General features: G+C 48.0%; 1 protein-coding gene and 3 long non-coding RNA genes across 6 annotated transcripts in view; 2 read left to right on the top strand and 2 right to left on the bottom strand.

Annotated features, from left to right (window-relative positions):
- The window catches only part of KIRREL3 (kirre like nephrin family adhesion molecule 3), a 371,179-nt gene that overhangs the window by 135,789 nt on the left and 214,681 nt on the right, over nt 1–20,709 (top strand). The gene's annotated exons all lie outside the window — the stretch shown is intronic.
- LOC128799134 (uncharacterized) lies at nt 2,236–5,511 on the bottom strand. The gene is made up of 2 exons (XR_008434648.1): nt 5,204–5,511; nt 2,236–2,631 (listed from the first exon to the last, which is right to left on the bottom strand). It is a non-coding gene; the product is annotated as an uncharacterized LOC128799134 (long non-coding RNA).
- Nucleotides 6,519–11,110, bottom strand: LOC128799135 (uncharacterized). The gene is made up of 3 exons (XR_008434649.1): nt 11,023–11,110; nt 10,646–10,792; nt 6,519–6,741 (listed from the first exon to the last, which is right to left on the bottom strand). It is a non-coding gene; the product is annotated as an uncharacterized LOC128799135 (long non-coding RNA).
- LOC128799133 (uncharacterized) lies at nt 12,040–12,608 on the top strand. Its single transcript, XR_008434647.1, has 3 exons — nt 12,040–12,129; nt 12,313–12,389; nt 12,523–12,608. It is a non-coding gene; the product is annotated as an uncharacterized LOC128799133 (long non-coding RNA).

Genomic DNA, 20,709 nt, shown 5'->3' with positions numbered 1-20,709 from the left:
GTCTGCTGGGAGGAAAGGGAGACCTGGATCCCTCCCTGAGCATCCTCCTCACAAAGCCCTGCTCCTCCTCCCTGCCAAAGCAGCTGCTTCCCGTGGCCAGAGCTGATCGTTTCCCTCTGTTCCCTTTGCTGTGGATGTGTAGCACTCCTGCCTTTCCCTGATCAGGAGACAGCCCAGGAGCATTTCCCCATCCACTACGCTTTCATTACTCGATTTATCTGTTCGGTGGCTGCAGTGAGAATTAGTTATTAGCAGTGCCCTAATCCTCAGTAGTTCACTTGATTTGACTGGAGTCAGGGCCAGATTTTAATCTTGGTTGTAGTGGTGTAAATCCTCAGTCAGCTTCAGTGGAGTCGACCCAGACTTTATAACAGTGTGAGCAAGATAAGCGTCCCCTGTGTCCCTTCCTCCACCAAGCCCTTGGAGAGACTAAGCCAATATCTACCCCCATCCTCATAAATCTGTATGAACTTGGCCAGTATTCCCCTAGGGAATGCAAATCAAGATGGGAAATTTCTTCCCCCTTTCCTTTCAACAGGACTATCTCAGGAAAATAGAAATCTAAGTATTAACTCGAGCTGCCAGCCCAGAGGGTCATAAAATCAGGGAAAATGGTTCTGACATGCCCTGTTAACTGGGAGTGCTCCCCAAAAGATAGGAGAAGATGAGGTTGGAGGGGGGAAACAGCTGGCAGTGGTGATAAGGCTCTGCTGGAGCCGGGGGTGTGCAGCTGCACCTACTGCTGCTGAGGCTGGCTGGAGCCAGTTAAAATGCTGATTTAACCAGCAGGAGGGATGCTTAGATGGGCTCTTCATGCAGGAATCTGCCCTGGAACATGATGTGTCATAGGAGAGGTGCAGAGTAGGAGGACACCTCTGGGTGTGGTGGCTGTCAAAGGGAAGTTCTCCCAAGGTATGCTGGAGCCTGGAGTGGGATGGTGATGGAGCAGAGGAATCCAGCAGACAGGCAGGTCTTTGGCTTGGCATTCATCAGTAATAATTTCCCACTCTGGCTCAGCTGCAGTCCCAGAGAAGAGCAGGATGCCTCAGGAGGAGAGCTGGAGGGCAGCTCATGGAGCAGGGAGGGGGAGAGACCACTGACACCCAAGGCTTCCACGGATGGTCCTCCCAGGAGGAGGTTTTAGGACATCAGTCCTAAAATAATACCCCTGACCAGCTCTGTTATCTGGTGCTGCCATCCACATTTGGATTTAGCAACACAGCAGGAATTAGCATGTCCAGGCTAATTGAAACATACCACTGCAAAATACCTTGGCTTGTTTATTAAAGAGCACGTTTCTCCCTGGATCACCAGCTGACAGAGCCCTTGGAAGGTTAAGCTTGCATCCTAGTTCATATTTCCTTACTCCTTATAAATAAATTACTCAATTCATTCAGGCCATGGATTTTTCTGCAGCTGAAGCAGTTTCCCAGAGGAAGTTGTCATGCAGGCTCACAGTTATGGAAATGCCAGAGTTATTTCTGACACCAGTAAATAATAGTTCTCTATGCACTGACACTGTTTTCTTACCTTACCAGGCTGGGGTTCGAGCATGATTTAGATGTTTGCTGCTGATTAGCATTTCTGGGACTGTGGTAAGCAATTTGTGCAGTGTGTTTCAATCTTATTTTATGCACAGGAAGGAGGAAAAAAGTGATTAGTGCTCTTTGGGAAAAAATGTCTGCTAAATTGTTCTGATCAAGGTAAATCAAGACATCACCTGGAATGATCTGGGAGCCAGTCCTCCCCCAGAGCTACTCCCTGTTCACAGGAAAATTAAGACTTTGTAGTTTTGTTTGCTGGGGTTTTGTGCCATTTCTGCCACAGAAAGCTCGTTCTCCTGCAAAATCTCTTTTCCTGAGCTAGGGAAAATAGGATCTAGGCTCTTGCATCAGGAGATGTCAGTGCTTGTAGAGGGCTGAGAAAAGGCTTGGGGAAAGTGCTCGTGCCTCTGCCGTGTTCAGATCCAACATAATCCTGGGCAGAGGAGCTTTGCCTCACTGACACAGGTGAGGAACAGGGCTAACAGGGCTAAAGAGCTTGGGAGCCTGTGCTGTTTGGTTGGTTTCTTTGCAGGGGATGCACTTTTAGGCCAAGTTTTCCATGGCTGTGCATGGGGATGGTTTGATTGAACAGCAAGTGCATCACCAAACCTGTCTGACAGGAGTTCTACACTTTTGCCACAACTGGACTAAGTTTGTCTAAGCAGTGCTTAAGAATCTGCAGCAACTGAGATTGTGCAAAGCTATATTTTTATTTTATTTCTTTTTCAGGAAGCTGTATCTAATGACTTTCTTAACATTTCCTTGCTGCAATTTAAGCTTATTATTTTTTATCCAGTCTTCTGTGAACATGGAAAGGAGCTTTCCTGCCTCCTGCCACCAGTTGTTTCTGTGTTGGAAGATTATTCCTGTGGCTCTCCTCAGTCATCTCTTGTGCAGACAAAACAGCCCCTGGTGGCTCACACAGTCCTTTTTGGGGTGTTTCCTGTCCCTGCTGCCACCTGGACCCTCATCCCACTCCCTTTCATGGGCAGTGCTGCTGCTGTGTTGGAGCTGAGCAGAGTGCAGGGATTCCCCGAGTCTCCTACAGCTCCTGCTGGGCTTTGGGCAGAGGAAAAGCCAAGTGGTCCTGGCAGGGGGAGATACAGGAATTTATTTCCAGCTGGAGCTGGGAAGCATCCCATGCCCAGGAGATGGTTGTGAGATTCCCCAGGAGTTGTCCTGGTGTCCCAAGAGGGACTCATATGGACAGGTAGTGACAGGACAAGGGGAATGGTTTCACACTGACAGGGGCAAGGTTAGGTTGGATTTTGGGAAGAAATTCCTCCCTGGAAGGGTGGGCAGGCCCTGGCACAGGGTGCCCAGAGCAGCTGTGGCTGTGGCTGGATGGGGCTGGGAGCAGCCTGGGACAGTGGAAGGTGTCCCTGCCCATGGCAGGGGGTGGGACTGGAGGAGCTTTAAGGTCTCTCCCACCCCAAACCTTTCCATGATTCTGCGATTCTGTGGCACATCCAGCCCTCTCCTCTCACAGGCATCCCCATCTCAGGGCTGAGTTTGCAGAGGTACCAGGGTTTGGGCTGCAGCTGATTCAGTTCTTTGCTGGCATCACCCAACAGTGCTCTCAAGATGCTCTTCCAGCACTTCACCCTTGTCACAATTCAAACACTCTCATGTTTCCCAGCTGCAATTTATTCCCGTGGCAGGATCAGTCCAGTATTCCCCTAGGGAATGCAAATCAAGATGGGATTTTTTTTCCCCCCTTTCCTTTCAATAGGACTATCTCAGGAAAATATAAATCTAGGTATTAACTTGAGCTGCCAGCCCAGAGGGCCATACCCCATGGGGGTAGCTCACAAGCCCCATTGCCATGCTGAAACTGAAGGACACTGTGGTAATTAATGCCAGGACTTCTGCATCCTAGGGCTGTTTGACCCTGCTGAGACATGGGGATGTAAAATTAACTCAGAGCTCTGGCTTGGGCTCCTCTCTGGCTCCCGGAAGCTCCTCTCCAGCTGGAAAGGAGGGGCTTGGTGATGATTGTTTGAGATCAGAGCTATTCCTACAACCAGGCTCTCCTGTGAACCTCAGCTCCATCCTCTGCCTCCCTCAAAGCACCCCCACCAGCTTTGGTGTTCGTTTTTCAATCCCCCTGCTCTGTCCCTGAGGCAGTGGAGCTGTGGCTGCTGTGGCTCCCTCAGTGCCCGGCACCTCTTTGTAATTATCTCCAACCCAACTGCTCATTTCCAGCAGAACTTTAAACATTGCTCCCTTTTAGGTAGCACAGCTTTTTAATTTCCCTCCCTAACAGAAGCGATTGTTTATGTTGTAAATGCCATATTAGGCCCTGTGAAATGGAGATGGAATTGATTTTCATTTTGGAGATTTCACAGCTTGCCCCAGAACTTTTCCTGTTGGTTGCCGGTGCTCGGGGAGGCACAGGGCTCCGGGAGTCGGCACGTGCACTGTGGGATGTACAGACACCAGAGTCTTCCTCCAAGTGTAGCTCAAGGATTCGTGGAATGGTTGGAGTGGGAAAGGTCCTTAAAACTCATCCAGTCCCACAATGCCATGGGCAGGGACACCTTGCACTGTCCCAGGTTGCTCCAAGCCCTGTCCAACCTGGCCTTGGACATTTTCAGGGATCCAGGGGCAGCCACAGCTGCCCTGGGCACCCTGTGACAGGGCTGCCCACCCTCACAGAGAAGAATTTCTTTCTAATATCCAATCAAAACCCCCACTCTTTCAGTTTGGAGCCATTTCTGTCAGTGCAGCTCCTGATGAGATCCCCCTTCTCACCCTGTTCAGCCCAGGGCTGTTACAGCTTCCAGGACTCAGCCAAGGAGCTGCCTGGTGATTTCTTTTTTCTTGAGAGGGATGCTTGGATCAAACTCTCCCTTGTCAGCTCTGACAATCAGGATGAGGTGGGCCCAAGTCAGCCCATACACATGACATCCAGTCCTTGGCATGTAGCAAGGCCTTGCTCCTGGTTGCTCCATGTTTGTGAGAATTGATGTATTTACCCTATAGTAAACAGGTACCCTATGTACCCTACTATGTATTGGAATAGTAGTAGTATTAGTAATAGTGCCTTGTGTACTTCACTGTGTGCAGCAGATGATGAATAAGACCATCAAGGAAGTATTTACAGTTAAAGAAAGAGGGGGAGATGTGAGAAATGGATTTGTAAAGGATTCTTAAAACCTGACAGATGTACATAGTTTTGTACATCTGTATGCAAACTCTGAGATAAGGTGTGCTGACTTAGGAAGGTCATGGAATAGATATAACGTTGTTGAGAGAGAGATTGAACTAGAAACAAGTTTCAACAAGTTTCAAAATATGGCCTTGCAAGAAGACCAGATATTTTAGAGAATTAGAACTGTGAAAGATTCATTGTAGCAGGTAAAAATATAGGTGATTTGTGTTAGAAATTATTGTGTGGCAACAGCTAATAGGCTGAAAAACATTTATAAGGTATTGTAACTAGGAAATAGGTTGGCTTCTGATAGAATGGCGTTGAGTTTTACATCTCTTATATCTCACCCTTCATCGAGACTGATAATGGAATAGAATCTTTTAAAATGCCTCTCAGTTGCCCCGTCTCTGTAAAAGCTGGGAAAACCGACAATGTTCTAGTGGGGCAAGCCATGGAGATACTTCTTTTTTAGGCAGGCGTGTGATGGAAACTCTGTTTTCCTCACCTGTGCTTGCAGGATCAGGCCAAGCTCTGAGGAAAAGGAAGCTGCGTGTGTCACCTTCCTGTAGAACAGGTGGGATCACCAGTCCCCACTGTCCAGCTCCTGTCACCGAGGCTGGGAACACAACTTGGAGGATCCTTGGGGACGTAAAAATCCCCCATGTAGGGCGCAGAAGGAGCTCTGCTGATTTACAGGGCTGCAGGGATGCAATTCCCTGTCCTCTCTTAGCCCAAGCAGTAGGAGTTGTGGAGGTCAGGAGTGGTTTCTTGGGAGTTGATCCCCAAACTGCATGTGGAAGTTCCTCTCAGCTGCCCCAGCTCCTTCTTTTAACAAAGTGCTTGTGTTTGATCACCCTGATCCCACTGGATCCCAGGCAGGAGCCTCAGTGACATCACAGTAAATCATCCCAGCAACCCAAAGGCTGAAATATGTTTGCATCCCCCATTTATCCAGGAATGCTACAGAAAGGATCAGCTCATAAATAACGAGGCTTGAGCATGGGAAGTCCATAAACACCAGGGCCTGTTGAACCATTTGCTGCCAATAATTCATTATTTTATAGAGGGCAAAGGGAAAAAAATGCACGATTGTCCTATCACCTTAAAAAATAAATTAAAAGAAGCTGTAGAATAATCTATCCTCTTCCCAAAATGCATTTTTGGAGCAGACTTCCTCAATTCCCATGTAAATACAAACTCCCCTCTGGCACTGGAGCCGGATCCGCCAATGTGAGCGCAGAAGGGAGGCAGAAGGATCCGAGTAAGTGGCATGAAGACAATTTGCTTGGACCGGGGAGGAAGATGCACTCTGACAAGGATAGATGGAATGAGGTTGTTGCCAGAGAAAATCTCAAGGAATTGTGAGCCAAGTTGGGGGGAGCCTTGGATGCAGCAAGCATGCAAATCTCCTTGTGTTTTTTGGTTTTGAAGTAGTAGCAGAGCAGGGGAGGGGAGGGAGGGGGCTAGAAAAATCCAAAGAAGCTTTGTCAAGTCTGACATTCCTTTTGCATCCAAAAGTGGGTATTGATTTTCCACCCGTGACTGCTATAAATGAGAATTTCTGTGTCGCAGCTCAGGCCCGCTCTCCTTGTGTTTCTTATCTCTTTAAATATGATTACCTGCACTTCATGGCTTCACAGGCAAAATCATAATGAACTTTGCCAGCCCAGGCAGCCCTGCGTCGCCTTCGTGTGCGTGAGCAAATGAGTTCCACCAGTTCCTCCTGCTCTGTCTCTGGGCTACAGGTTTATTGACTTTCCACTAATTTTCTTGTCAGGATAATTCTCCCAATCAAGATTTAAAACAAACTGTGAGGTTACTAAAGTGCTGGTGGTTCAAGTCCTACAGCTTTTTGTTTTGACTGAGAGACCTTTGAGCATTTGGGTTATGGGGGGGCAGGTGAGGGAAGGGGATGGGGTGAGAGGGTTGTGCTTGATTTTGGTCTGGTACAAAGCTTTTTGTGGAGGGAGTGGGTTGTTTGTTTAGAGCAAATCCCTTCTTCCATGCCAACATCTGCTGCTCTGTATTTGCTCGCAGGGGAAACTATAAAAAAAAAAATAGAAAAAGAAAGAAAGAAATAGATTATTCCCACTGCATCAACCTACAGGCATCTGCTGGCTGCAATTTTCTTCAATTTCTCGCCGTGAAAAGCAAGAGCGTTCATTTTGTAAGTGCTGCTTTTGTGTGTGACCTATATTTTGAAAACTGATGGGGTCACCACCTCCCTCCTCCCAACCTGTTGAACCAAAGAGTCTCTGAGATCTGTCCCAGATTGTATTTATCTCCGAGATTATTTAAAAAGCAAGGTAGCTATTACTAATAAGACGGTGTTATTCTGGTGAGGTTTGATTTTTTGCTTTTTTTTCCCTTTCCCCTTTATTCTCCTTTGGAAATGAAAATCTCAGCCTGGCTCCTCCTGACCAGGAAAGTGCTTCCTTTCCCGTCTCCATCCTTCAGAGCTGATTTAAAAGCGCGTAATCTTCCTCCACTCATCATCTCCTGACCCTCGCTGATTTCCCCCCCCGTGGGTTGCTATTACACTGGCTGGCAAGAGTCGGGAGATGTCAGAGCCTGTCAGGCAGATTTGAAGACATCCCATTTGTGCCTATGGATACACACATTGCAGCTCTCCAGTTGCTTAATGACACATCTCATTCTCCTTGGACTGGAGCTTGGAACGGGCACAGGCAGAGCCAGGTGAGCTGCAGCAGCCCACATCCATCCGTGTTCAGCACTTCTTTTGCTCTTTTTCAAATTTGGGGTCTTTTTTTTCCACCATCAGAAGTTCCTTTTTTTTTTTTTCTTCGCCTTTAATCTCACTTTCTATTAAAAGTCTTCCCAGAGCTAATGTAATAAATTTAGATCCAAAGCCAGATGCATAGCAAAACTTTTGGCAGAGAATACTCTATCAGAAGACATTGCAAATGAAATATGCTTCCCCTTGGGGATTATTCTACAGTTTAATTTAATTTGATATTTCAAATTAAATTAATTCAAATGGTTATGCAGTTTCCAGGGAAAACAGACTTCATTTATGATGTTCTGCCACCAAATTGTTTTGCTTCTATCATATATCTTATATTGTTAACTGGGAATGATAAGTAGTGACAACGTAGGATTTTTTCATGCCCTTTGTTTTGCAATTCCCATCCTAAAGGGAACAGAAACATCTCCTTATGCAGGGGTTTCTCTATGGGGTTATTCCAACATTTCTACTGAAATCTTACTGTGGCTGAAAATTAGATTTTCATCAAAATGTGGTTTAACAAAACAATAAAGTGTTTGCTTTGAGAAGGTTTGGGGTTTGTGGGACTCCTACTTCTTGCCTGGTTTCAATTTACAGAAGAAAAAATAGCAACTCTTTGTTTGGGATTGAGGTTTTGATCTTCCAGGCTTTATGGCATGGGCAGGAAGAATGTCAGGAAAGAAGTCTGAGCTGCTTTTCAAACTTATTCTGTTGGATTGGGATTGGTTTGGACACTCTTTGGGATTCAAAAGCAACGTGGGCAGGACCTTGAGGAAGCTGATTCTGCCCCTCTGCCCCCCCAGGAGAGACCCCCACCTGCAGAGCTGCCTCCAGCTCGGGGGTTCAAGCACAGGAAGGAGCTGGAGCTGCTGGAGCCAGTCCAGAGAAAAGGGAAATGATCACAGGGATGAAGCACCTTTGCTGTGAGGAAAAGCTGGAAAATTTGGGATTGTTCAGCCTGGGAAAGTGAAGGCTCCAGGGACACCTAATTGTGGCCTTCCAGGACCTGAAGGGATCCTAAAAGAGAGCTGGAGAGGGACTTGAGGAATGGAACAAGGGGGAATGGCTTCCCACTGCCAGAGGGCAGGGCTGGATGGGATATGGGGAAGGAATTATTCCCTGGGAGGGTGCCAAGGCCCTGGCACAGGGTGCCCAGAGCAGCTGTGGCTGTCCCAGTCTTGGAAGTGTCCAAGGCCAGTTTGGACAGGGCTTGGAGCAGCCTGGGACAGTGGAAGGTGTCCCTGCCCATGGCAGGGGTGGAATAGAAGAACTTTGAGGTCCCTTCTAATCCAGGCCATTCTCTGATTCTTAGTTTTTCAGCCAGAAGTGATTTTCTTTTATCAGGGGCAAGTTGGGGAAATTCCTGCACTTCCCAACCAGATCCAGCTTCACCAGAGGGGGTTGAGTTGCACTTGAGGGGTTCCATTTCCTTTCATCCTTCATCAGCAGGGGGAACTTCCTAAAAACAACCCAAACCCCAAACCTGGATCATTTTGCCTTTTAGTATGCCCCACCTGGAATGGGATTCCTGATGTTGTACCAGCCCTAAACCAGCTTCCCAAGACCTGTGGGGACTCCCGTGGGATTCCTTTATCTCATTTTTGCAGTGAGTGATTGATTTAACAGGGCTTTCCTCCACAGGCTCTGATTATCCAGAGTCATCAAGGAACTTGCTCCAAACTCTGAAGTACATTAAGACAAGGTAATTCAGGGAAGTCTTTGCATCTGGAAATCTCTGTAAGCACTTTCCTATCTGCTGGCCTGTAGAAAAGCCATTATTCTCGACAGGGGAAAAAAATATTGCTAATATCACAAGAGGCTTTGGAAGAGAACATAAAGCTGGTTTCATTTTCCAGTCAACTGAGATCTAATATTTCCTGTACAAGATGTTGAGATGTTTTAGAAAAAGGAGCAATGTTTATTTGTCTAAAGCACCACACACACACACACACACACACACAAGTTCTATATTGTGCTTCTGGCTTTTTTCCATTGTAAATGGTTTTGCAGGGAGAAATCTCTTTCCCATCCATCACAGCCAGTAGATTAGAAAAATATAAATATCATCTAAAGAGAATGGAGCTGAGGCTCCTGTGGAATGCACAGGAGAGAAATGACAAATGCAGCATCCCTGGTGGTGGGGGAGGCTGGGGTTTGGGTCAGAGATAGCCTTCTTGTCTCCTTGGCGATTTATTTGCTTACACTCTCCTGGGACAAGGCTCCCAGAGTGATATTTCTTATCAGACAAGTCTTTTGGGCTGGTCCAAACCCATTTCATTGAGCAATCTCCCATCAGCAAAGGAAGGTTGATCAAAATATTCTTTTTTTTTCCCTTAGAAGTGCATCCTTTTGGGGGTTTTTCTCATTATTTCTCAAGTCCTACAAGGATTTTTTTTCCAGAGTAGCCCCAAAGCACTCTGGGGAGCGCTGGATTCCAGTGCCCCCGTGGCGCTGTTCCCAGCCTGACAGCCAGGCTGATGCTCCAAGCTTTTGTCTTTTGAGCCCTGACCATTCCCTAACCAGTTTTAGGCATGATGGGAGGCAAGTCTGTGCCCTGGAGGGCTCGTGGATGGCTGGGTGTGTGTGATGAGGATAAAGCTGTAGTTACAGGGCCTTGAAGTGAGAGAGAACCTTCCCTCATCCCTTTGGCCAGCTCATCCCCATGGCTGGGAGCGCTGAAACATTGAAGGTTTCAAGTGTTAGGATTTTCATCATTTTTCCTTTTTAAACTCCTCCTCCTCTCTTTCTCCTCCTCCTATTATTATTATTATTTATTTTTATATTTATTTTTATTTTGATGATAATGATGATGATAATGATGATGATGATTATTATTAGACAATGTTTCCCTCCTCGGTGCTTCCCTGACAGTCAGGAATTCTTAACCTTGAAGGTGCCAGTGCTTTGGTTTGATGGTGTGCTGGCAGTGGTTTTGGTGTGGAAACCCTGCTAGAGCTGAAGTGGCTCTTTGGGCACAATTGGGGTAATCAGGGAAACCCCCTCCCCCCCAGCTGAATTAGCCTCACGTTTAATTGGGTATGGAGCACCCCCAGCAGTGGGTGTTCCATTGTGTCTCACTTCTGCTTCTCCTCAGACAGAAACCAAATCCATCCCAGCACAGATTTTGCTCTTCTCATTTCGGTGATTCACCTTGCAATCCATCTTCCCTTTCCCAAAACCTCTCCATCCCCCAAAACCCACCTGGGTAAGGGGTGTACATTCTCTCCTGAGCACGGGCAGAGAGAAAGGGGCAGCGTGGAACAGCCAGGCCATGGCTGCCTCTTTAGGCTTGGCTTCCTCTCCTTGGAAGCCTTTTCTTTGGAGTGGTGCTGATGCCTTTTGGGCTACCTAAAAACAGAGGCCGGACAAAATTAAGAGAATAAAAATTGGTTCTATTTATTGAAGGGCCTTCAGGTACATTTAGGGCAGACAAAGCCCAGCCAGGGCTTACACCCAAAATTGGACTCACAGCCTTTCACATTTTGTAAGTTTGGTCCATTTGCATATTGGGGGTGAATCTGCCAATTACAGCTTCAGCTAATGAAGTAATTGACCCCAAGTTTGCTCTCCCAACTCACTTTTGTTTCCATCTCTGGCCTGAGGCAGTGAGGGGTCCTTGATTGCCAGGCCTGGAGAGGAATTGTTGTGTCTGCCCCAAATGGGGAAGCAGCAGCTCATGCTGGATATGGAGTTCTACACTAAAGAACTGCAGTATTACAAATCCTGCAATATTATTTAGATTACAAAAAATATAAATAATAATTTATATTACAAAAATTATTTTGTAATTTACAAAATTGTTCTATAATTTATATTACAAAAATTATAAAAGCTAAAATCCTAAGGCATCAGTGCTGCCAGGACCTGTAGTCCCACAGGCCATGTTTGTAGGGTCAGGCCCTAGGAGGGGATTTCTGGGAGAGGTCAGTGTACAAGAGCTCAGGCTGGGAGCAGCTGTGCCCAGCGCCTGCTCAGGCACAGCAAACAGGTGCTGGAGATGACAGAGTGCCAACGACTGCAGGCAGATGCTGCCCTGCAGCCCAGCCTCCTCCCTAATCCATTCAGGTGCCTCTCCTCAGGACGTTTCTCAGGGTATCCTGTAGTCTGTGACAGCCCTGCTTTTCTGGGTTCATTCTTCTCTGCTGCAGCCTTTTGTCCCTCAGCACAGCCACCGTGTCACAAAGAGAGATTGCCCGAGCCCAGCCCTGCTTGGGGCAGCTTTGTTTTCCCCATGGGCCTGAGGAGCATCCACAAGCAGCCCACAGCGAGCAGCTGGAGCCCTCCAGGCCACCATGGGCAGAGAGGGATTTTGGGAGAGCCGACCATGGAATCATGGAATGGGTGGGAAGGAACCTTAAAGCTCAACCTGTTCCACACCCCTGCCATGGGCAGGGACACCTCCCACTGTCCCAGGCTGCTCCAAGCCCCATCCAACCTGACCTTGGGCACGGCTGGGGATCCAGGGGCAGCCACAGCTGCTCTGGGCACCCTGTGCCAGGGCTGCCCACCCTCCCAGGGAACAATTCCTGCCCAATCTCCCATCCATCCCTGCCCTCTGGCAGTGGAAACCATTCCCTGTGTCCTGTTCCTCCATGCCTTGTCCCCAGTCCCTCTCCAGCTCTCCTGGAGCCCCTTTGGGCCCTGGAAGAGGCTCTGAGCTCTCCCTGGAGCCTTCTCCTCTCCAGGTGAGCACCCCCAGCTCTCCCAGCCTGGCTCCATGGGAGTGTTCTCTTGAGGGGGCTCTTTTGAGGGGGTCTGTAAAAGGGAAATTTAGTCACAAGCTGCAGGATGGGTTTCTCAAGGCCATACAGAGGTGCTGGCTGCACTCAGAGCAAGGGAAGGTTGCTGTTATCTGTAAATCTCTACAGAAAACCTCTGATGTGGGCTGGCTTTCCCAGGGAAGTGCCTCTCTGCTCTCTGGTGTCCCTGGGGAATGGCAGTTCAGGTGAGGGTATTGCTGCCAGGTCCCATGGCCTGAGCAGCCCACGGTGCCTTTCTTCTCATCCCAGAGTGACAGATTGTCCCTCTGGACCTTGGGATGAATTTGGGGGCTCACTGGGGTGTCTGTTTTGCTCCAGAGCAAGCTGTGTGCCACGGAGGTCAATGGCTGCTGAGGGAAAAGCCTCCAGGAATGCAGAGTGTTTGTCCCAAGCACCTCTGGGTGACCCAAAGCCAAGGAGAGGCTCCTGTGGACACCCCAGCCCTCAGAGGTGGCTGTGGGGGCCAGTGTGTCACACACAGCCCTGCCTGGACTGTGACACCTCTCCCTGACCTCAGGAGCATCATCTCTTTGTGTTAAATACATCAGTGCAGCTCAAACCTGTGATCTAAGAGGCCCTGGCTTCAAAACCTGTTGGGAGTGAGCCTGCTGCCCTTAAGGTGGTTCAGGAGTTATTGATGGAACAACCTTGGGGGCCGAGTCTCAGCTCTGGCAGAGGCGAAGGAGAAATCATTGTTTAAATAACCCCCGGGGACTGGAACTGGTGGTGACCCAGAAACAGTTTATTTTTTTATTGCTTTCCATAGCTTCCTCAGGCTAAAGCTGTCTCCAGTAAAGGAAAACCAGGTTGTTACTGGGGGAGTAAGCAAATTAGCAGACGAGGGCAAAAGCTGAGCAGAGTCGAGGACCCGAGAGCTGCGACAGCTGAATTGCACTTGTGCCTTTCTCTCTTCTCTTGCTTTTAGTGTCCCACTGATCTGTAGCCCCTTCATCAAGTAATTCATTTTTTTGTTTCATTTTTATACCATTGTTTCAGTATTTCAGGGTAAAACCAGATGTTGACTCTTCGTTGAAGGGCAATTCCATTTTCAGCCTATGGGATGCTTGATCAAAACCAAACTGATTTCTTAATCACTGAAGGATGTTTTCAGGAGCTTTATTATTCTTTATCATTTCAGCCGCTGTGTGGGTGCTCACTGGCCAGGCAGATCTCCCAGCCTGCCCCCTGCTATTTCAGGGAATGTTGGGGGTAGGAGCAGGAGGGGATAAATATATTCCATTCACCACTTGACCTGAGTAGAGACCACCACCATCTTTTTTATTGCAGGGTTGAATTTGGGGTTGCATTCAATCTGTCTGGCCCTCAGCCTCCATGCCAGCCCTTCATGCCTGCTCTGTGGGAGCTGCTCATTCCCTGTGGGATGTTCCAGCTCCCAGTCCCACCCTGCCGGGGGCTTGGCCAGCAGAAGGGGTTTGTTCACTTGTTTGCTAATTGGATTTTGCACCAAAGGGAGCTCCAGAGAGCTGCACCTCTGGCCAAAATCAGCGTGGTGTTGACCCCAGGCCATCAGTACTAAAAGCACAGGCCGTGGCTTGGTGGGCTCCAGGAGATCTCTTGTCATCTTGGATCAGTGTGAGCCCTCACACGGTCCTGAGCACCAGCGGGGAGTAGGACAAATGCACTGGTGGCACAGATGGAGAGAATAAACAAGTCTTTGCCCACATTATTGGGTTTGCTAATGAGGAGAGACCTCATCAACCTCCCAGCCATCTAATTTCTCTTGGCTGCCATTTCAGCCAGTCAGGAACCACACCAGGAACAGCATTTCCTGGCATGAACCAGCTCTTTGAGGGAAATATCCAATGGGAAAATGAGCAATTCTCCCTTTGCCTCCAGTCTCTGATATCAGAAATCTCCTGCAGACCACACATCTTCTGGAGAAAGACTGAAGTCCAATCCGAGCGTTTCCCACTATGTGCCTCCAGCAGCATCCCAAGCCTCTGCAGGATGGAAGTTGAAGACTTTCCATCCTCACCCTGCAGTTCGCATTTCAGGTGCTGCTGCTCAAGCCCAGAGCATTTGGGGCTATTATTTTTTTAACCATGACTTCACCTCCATGTAAGTAGAGTTGTCTTGGAATTCAGCCACAGAGCTGAATTCACCAGTGGCCCCTTTCAAAGCTCAGACTACTCCATCCCTCTGCCAGAAGTTTTCCTGCTCCCTGCGCCACCTGGAAGCATTGGAGTTGTCCCTCTCCCCAAATTGGACACAGCCCCCACAGCCCCACACGAGCTCCTGGCACTGGTCATGTTGCACAGATATCTCTCACTCGCCCAGCAGCGTCTCGACTCACAAACTAATTAAAGTTCATGTCACACTGGGAAGATGCAAAATGCTCTCTGAGCACTAGATGTTATTATTTTAAGCTTCTCTTCTATTTCCTGAGGCGCAGCAACTCCCTGAATCCCAGCTGGCACACCACATCCAGCCACAAAACACCGCTAATTGGGTGTTTCTCCTGTTGACCTCATTTCTCCAGCATACTTTGGCTGGGTTTATTTCCATGGGTTTTTGGGGAATTATTTTCAAGAGGGCCTGGAAACCAGATAAACAGAAACACTTTGCTGAGTGTCTCGGACAGTCCTTGGTCATTCCTGGCCTCCAGACTTTGCCCTTTTTCAAGGTGTGATAATGCTGCTCTTCCACATCATCATCTGTTTTACACATCCAAGGAAATAAGAGGCAGAGGGAGATGGGAAGAAAGAGATCAAGCCAAGTGATGATTTTGGAAGAGGTTTCATTTGGAAGAGGTCATAGACCTCTAGTCTAGGCAGGACCTACACTGTTGCTCCTTCCCATCACAAGGCATTGGCAGGTCCGTCATCCTTAAGAAGTATTCCTGGGACAGGATTTGGATTCTGAAGGGTGACTTTTGGACTGATTCCCCTTCAAAGGAGAAGGTGACTTGTGCTAGAAATGTTGTAAAGCTCAGCCAGGCTCTGGGACAGCTCCTGCCTGATGAACATGCCAAGTTCATTAGCAATGACTTTGTTCAAGTGTCCCTGACCCGGTTCAGCTCCCAAAGAATTGAGGAGTCTCCCATTAATTCCTTAATTGTGTTATTGGGAAGGTGTCCCCTCAGTGTCACCTTGCAGAGGTGGCAGGTGGAAACCTTTCCCTGATGTTCTTTAAGTGGCTTGTTTCCTTCTTTTGGTGTTTGTGAAAACAGATTTGATTCCGTGTGTGGGATTCTGCCCCATCCACCTTCCCATGAATTCATCGTGCTGTTTCTCCCACACCATTCATTTCCTCCTTAAAAATGAATGCAGAGAGAAAACACAATTAAATGCTGCTTTGGTTAAATAATACCTTGTAAAAAAAACAGAACAATGGCTTGAAAAATAAGGAGAGAGTGAAGATCACACAGTTTGAACTAATGATAGAAATTACCTCGAGTTAAGTTGGATTTTAAATCAGAGGTTTAGGGAATTGTATTTTTTACTTTTCTTTCCAGTGAATTATGAAAAATATAGAGGCCTGCTGGATGGATGATTAGATTTTTTTTTTTCCTCTCTCTCCCATCCACATTGAAAAATGAAATATTTCTGTAATATTAAATCTGTCCAATTGATCAAAGTGTGGTGTCAAAAAATGTTGTAAGTGCTTCTTCTCATCCAACCCCTTCAACAACTGCAAACCAAAGACCTTTTCAATCCCTTTCTGGAGGCGGCTGGAGGTTACCTCTGCTGAAAGAGTCTGTGCAAGGAGTGAGTCTGCATTTCTCCAGCACATTCTCACAGCAGGGACTTACAAAGGACTGCGGATTTGGCACGTGGACAACAGCACGTGCCCTCAGCTTTGGGGGTTTGTCTCCTCATAGGGTCATAATCTGTCCTAATACAGCCCTGCCTAACGGTGGGGCAGGAATGGGGGATGGGGTGGCCAGAAAAGAGGTGAGAATAGGAATTTTTTCTTCCCTGGCTCAGCTTGATGAATAACCACTGGGAGATTTATGGGTGTTTCCCCTCCCCTTATGTTTTTCTTTCCCTGCTTACTTTCACTGGAGAACAAGAAAACCAAACAAACCAGAAACCTCAAATATTTGGTCACTGTTTGAGGAAGCAAACACAAAGTGTATCCAAACATTTGGAGAGGTGGGAAGCTGTGGTATTGCACAGCGGGATAAATGCAAAATGTGTCCAGAAAAGAAAGATTTTTTGGAAAGCTGTCAGTGAGGAAAAGCTCAGAGAGGGTTGGGGGTTGCTTTGTGTACAAAATAAGGGATGGTTTTCTTCAAGTGGATACTGTGGATAAGACCAAACAGTCTTGCAGTGAAGAGAGGAGGAGAAACCAGCTTGGTTTCAGCAAGAAAGCTGAAAGAGGAATAAAACCCCACTTCTGCTGGGATGGTGGGGTATAGGACAGGGAACGTGGAGTGTTATGGACACACCTTCATCAGCAGCTTGATTAGGAATAGGACCTCCAAATACCTGTGGCTGTTTCCATGCTCTCATCCAGCCCCTGGAGCTGCATGAAGAGTGACCCAATATTTCCTTTAACTCTCAGAATTCAACTCTCCAGTGCCTTATATCTCCTTTGGTTCTGCTGTTTTGACAAGAAACTCTGGTTGTCTTCAAAAGAAAACCAGGGGGGGAAGAAAAGGGACCCGTCTGTTGCATCTGTTTGCATATCAGGGAGGTGTTTGCTCGCTCTAGGAGAACTCATTTATTCCTGTGGCTGCATGGGGATGTACTCAGAACTTCCATAAAATGTGTAAGGAGCAGTAAGTGCTGTTTCATCTCTTGGTGAATGAGCAGCAGTTTCAAAGAGCAAAACAAGGACTGAAAGGCTTCTGCTCTCTCACTTCGTGCCTCAGTGTCCCTCAGCTCCTGGACACTCATGGGAGATCAAAAGGTAGAAATCTCCCCTCTCCTACTCATCGATCCCTTTGCTTTAGGAGCTCTTTGTGCTATCGACTCACTCTCCTGAGGGAAAATAAGCATTTTCCTTAGTTAACAAATGGACACACAGGTGTAAAAGAGATGAAGTCATTTTTCAGAAAGCCACCAACAGAAATGAGGGAAGGTCAGAGAACCCTCCTTCCCTGGCACAGCCCCTGGTGGTGAACCTCTGGATAACCCAGGGGATAGTCTCAAACAGCTCCACAGAAATGCAGCAAAGAGATGGATTGCTGCAACTCTGCTGCTTACCAAATTAGAAACAATTTAAGGATTTAAGGATTAAGTACCATTAATTACTGCCCAACAAATGCTGATCTACAATGGAGCACTTGTGGAAATGGAGAGAGAAGTTTCTGCGTGAATACTAAATGGCTTCATTAATGCTCAGTGCAATTTCATTGAATGATAGATTAATTAGCTTGATGCTACAAGAATTACTGAGCAGGACCATGGGCACATGTGATGAAGGGACAGCAGGAGCTCAGTGTCCCCTTGCCTGGGCAGAGCAGGTCACACAGGTGTGGGACGTGGGGGCAAGGTAAAGGGACTAAAGAAAGAGGAAATGGGGTTTCTGAGAGAGGAAAGACCCAAAATGCTGATCTGGGCTTCCTCATCTGGATTCTCTGATCTGGAAAACACTGGAGGTTCCAGAGGTCAGGATGAGAGGTGTGGGATCAAGGTCATTATTTTCCTGTTGCACCTGGAGGTGATGCTTTACCCTCCTGCTGCTGACAGTGGGTTGGTCAGACATCATCCCTGCTCATCATATTTTTGTTCCCTCCATCCTCTCTGTTCAGCCATAACCACGGGGCTGAACAGACATTCCGAGTGACTGATTTCCTTCAGCTCCATGGCTCGTGCTGGGTGCTCTTCCCAGCACATACCAGGATAAGGGAGGTTGGAGTGTGCATCCTCTTTATCCAACACTTGTGGCAAACTCTTGGAGCATCCCAGGTTCCTTGGCATTGCTCCAAGGCATGTTTACCTGGGCCTGGAGAAAGACTTGGTGCTTCCAAAGCTTGGGGGAGCCCTGTCTGGCATGGCAGCCCAGTAAAACAGTGACAGCTTGAACTGGAGTCTGCTCCCCAGCAGCATTGTCTCCCCAAAGCAGTGGAGGAGGAGGAGGGAGCAGAATCCAGCCAGGATGCCTGGCAGTGAGTAATTTCAGTTTCTCCTCAGGCTGTCATGCCATGAGAGCTGCCTGGCAGAGCGTCGCCACCCCCCTCCAGCACATTACCTGGAGTTCAGCAGCAGATTTCTGTCCCTCGAGACTTTTTAACCACCCGTGCCATCGCAGCGTTATTGATTGCTCACCCAGCCATGGCTGGAGCTGGATCAGGTGTGAACACAGCACTGCCCCAGCAGGCCCAGAACAGGGCAGGATGCTCAGAACCTTCTTTCACCAGTCTTTTTTTAGCTCTTTCCTGCATTGCTCTTTGGCTGCCTCCTGTGCCTGCCTCTGTGCCTTACTCTTCCCCAGCACATTTGCAGTGCCTGTAAAAGTTGTGTGATTTCATAGCTCTGAGCAGGTCCCTCCTTGCCCCAAGGTTTGGGTTCCCTCAGCTCATTTGGTTCCCACTCCTGAAGGCAGAGGGTGGGAAATGGCAGACATATTTTGTTCCTCCCTGCCAAGGGGAGATTGAACAGTGAGGAGGTGTTTGTGCCCCTCCATGGCTCTCCACATCCCTCTCCACCACTCCTCCCCCAGCTCCTGCAAGAAAACCCATATTAGGGTCACCAGCTTTGGATATCATGAGACATCAGCACTCCTTGTCTTGGTGCAGCCTTCAAGACTTAGCCCAAATATTCTAGGTCTGCTTTGGCCAAGAGGGGTGGCTGTTCAGGATGCCCAAGTGGAGGAATGTAGGTGGATGTGGAGACTCCTCTGTGCTCTCAATGGACCTCTCTGGCTCAGATTTGGGAGCTCACAAATGAGATGAGCTGAGTTTCTTACATCCCCCATCCCCTGCCCTGCCCATGGAGACGTGTCCTGTATTGGCCACTACGGACCAGAGAAGGAATATCAAATTAACAGCCTTCATGCTCACAACAGGCAGAACTCACACCAAAGTTTTCCTAACGTAATGAGCTGGTATAAAAGCAGCCACAGGGAGACATCCTCAGTTTTATTGGGCTGGCAAAGCCAGGCACAGAGCTGTGCATTCTGGAGTGCCATCTTCTGGCACCTGCAACATGAACTTGTCGCATTCCTGTGTGGCTGGAGCAATCTGGTAACACAGAGCTGTGCCAGGCACGAGGAAAGAAGCGGATTTCCAGGATTTTCCAGTGTATCCTTGAAAGATGCATGGAGTGCAGATGCTTTTTTTTTTAGCATCCTCCCATCCCTTTGGCTGCCGGGTACCTGCCTGTGCCAGCGCGAGGAGCCGCGCATCTGCACGGAGCTGGTGGCGGCTCCCCATGCCAGCTTGGGAAGCATCTGTTTCCTGGTTTATTTATCCCCTCTGCAGTCACCACGGGAGGATAATCTCGGTGACATGCCACATCTTGTTTACAGACGGCCCCTGAAAAGTTAGAAGTGCAAGTTGTGGGGTGGGGAGGAGGCGGGGGAGAACGCAGAGTTGCTCACGCTGGGGACTGAAAGGGGACTTCGGGAAACGTATAAAATATTAAATGACATCGTGGCAAGACACAGACAGGGGAAGAACAATAATTAAAGTAAACAGCACATCAAAAGCCTGGCTAAAACACACATTTAAATTTCAAGACAACGCAGAAACAGCTCATGTAGCCGTGTGTAAATGTGTTTCCAGGAACCTTTTAAGAATATTAACAATGATGGAAGCAGAACAGCAATGATTCAGACTTTATGTTAAGTGACAATACAGGAGGCCACCAGACTCCTGCCTGGCTGTTGGCATAAGGAAGCTGATGAGAGCCTGTATCTTGCCAGAAGAGCAGGTTTCTTTCCAGGGAGTGAGAGATCACGAAGTGAGCAAGAATGGAGCCTCTTCTCCTGCCAGGGATGTGCAGGGTTTCCCCCAGCCCCATGGGTAAACTGCACCCCTAAAAATTACATGACAGGGGCTTCTGTGGGTTTGTTCCCTACATCCAGTCCCACATTGTATCATGCTGTCTGCTTCCCTGGCTTTGTCCTTATTAGTTTTAAACATTCCTGGTCAGGTTCCTGTGTGTTCTTGGTTGGGATCCTCCAATATGTTGCTGCTCTCTTGACTTTCAATTTGCTTGCAGCCACCAGTTGTTCCTGGTGTTGCCTCCTCCTTCGTTCCAGCCTGGAGCATGTGGAATCACCACACCTGAGGCCTGAATATAGCAGAGAATATAATTGGAAAACTCAGGTCAGGCCCGAAGCCATGCAAGACAAGCTGAGCAGCCCCTTCCCTCCCCAGCACGTTTGAATTAAGGGCCAGAAATCAGTGTCAGATTTGTCTGGACTCCAGCACTGAGTACCTTTGGGCTATAGAGCAAATCTCTTAATTATTCCCCGTGCCTTTTGCCCTCTCCTGTACAAGGACTACAATAGCTCTGTCCTTGGGGAGCCCAAATTCTCCTTAGTCCTGATAATACCGTGATTTACGGAGGATTTCCCAACGAGCCTTCAGGG

Source organism: Vidua chalybeata, chromosome 23 (assembly GCF_026979565.1).
Source record: "Vidua chalybeata isolate OUT-0048 chromosome 23, bVidCha1 merged haplotype, whole genome shotgun sequence".
Taxonomy (NCBI): Eukaryota; Metazoa; Chordata; class Aves; order Passeriformes; family Viduidae; genus Vidua; species Vidua chalybeata.
This window is presented reverse-complemented; position numbering and strand designations above follow the sequence as displayed.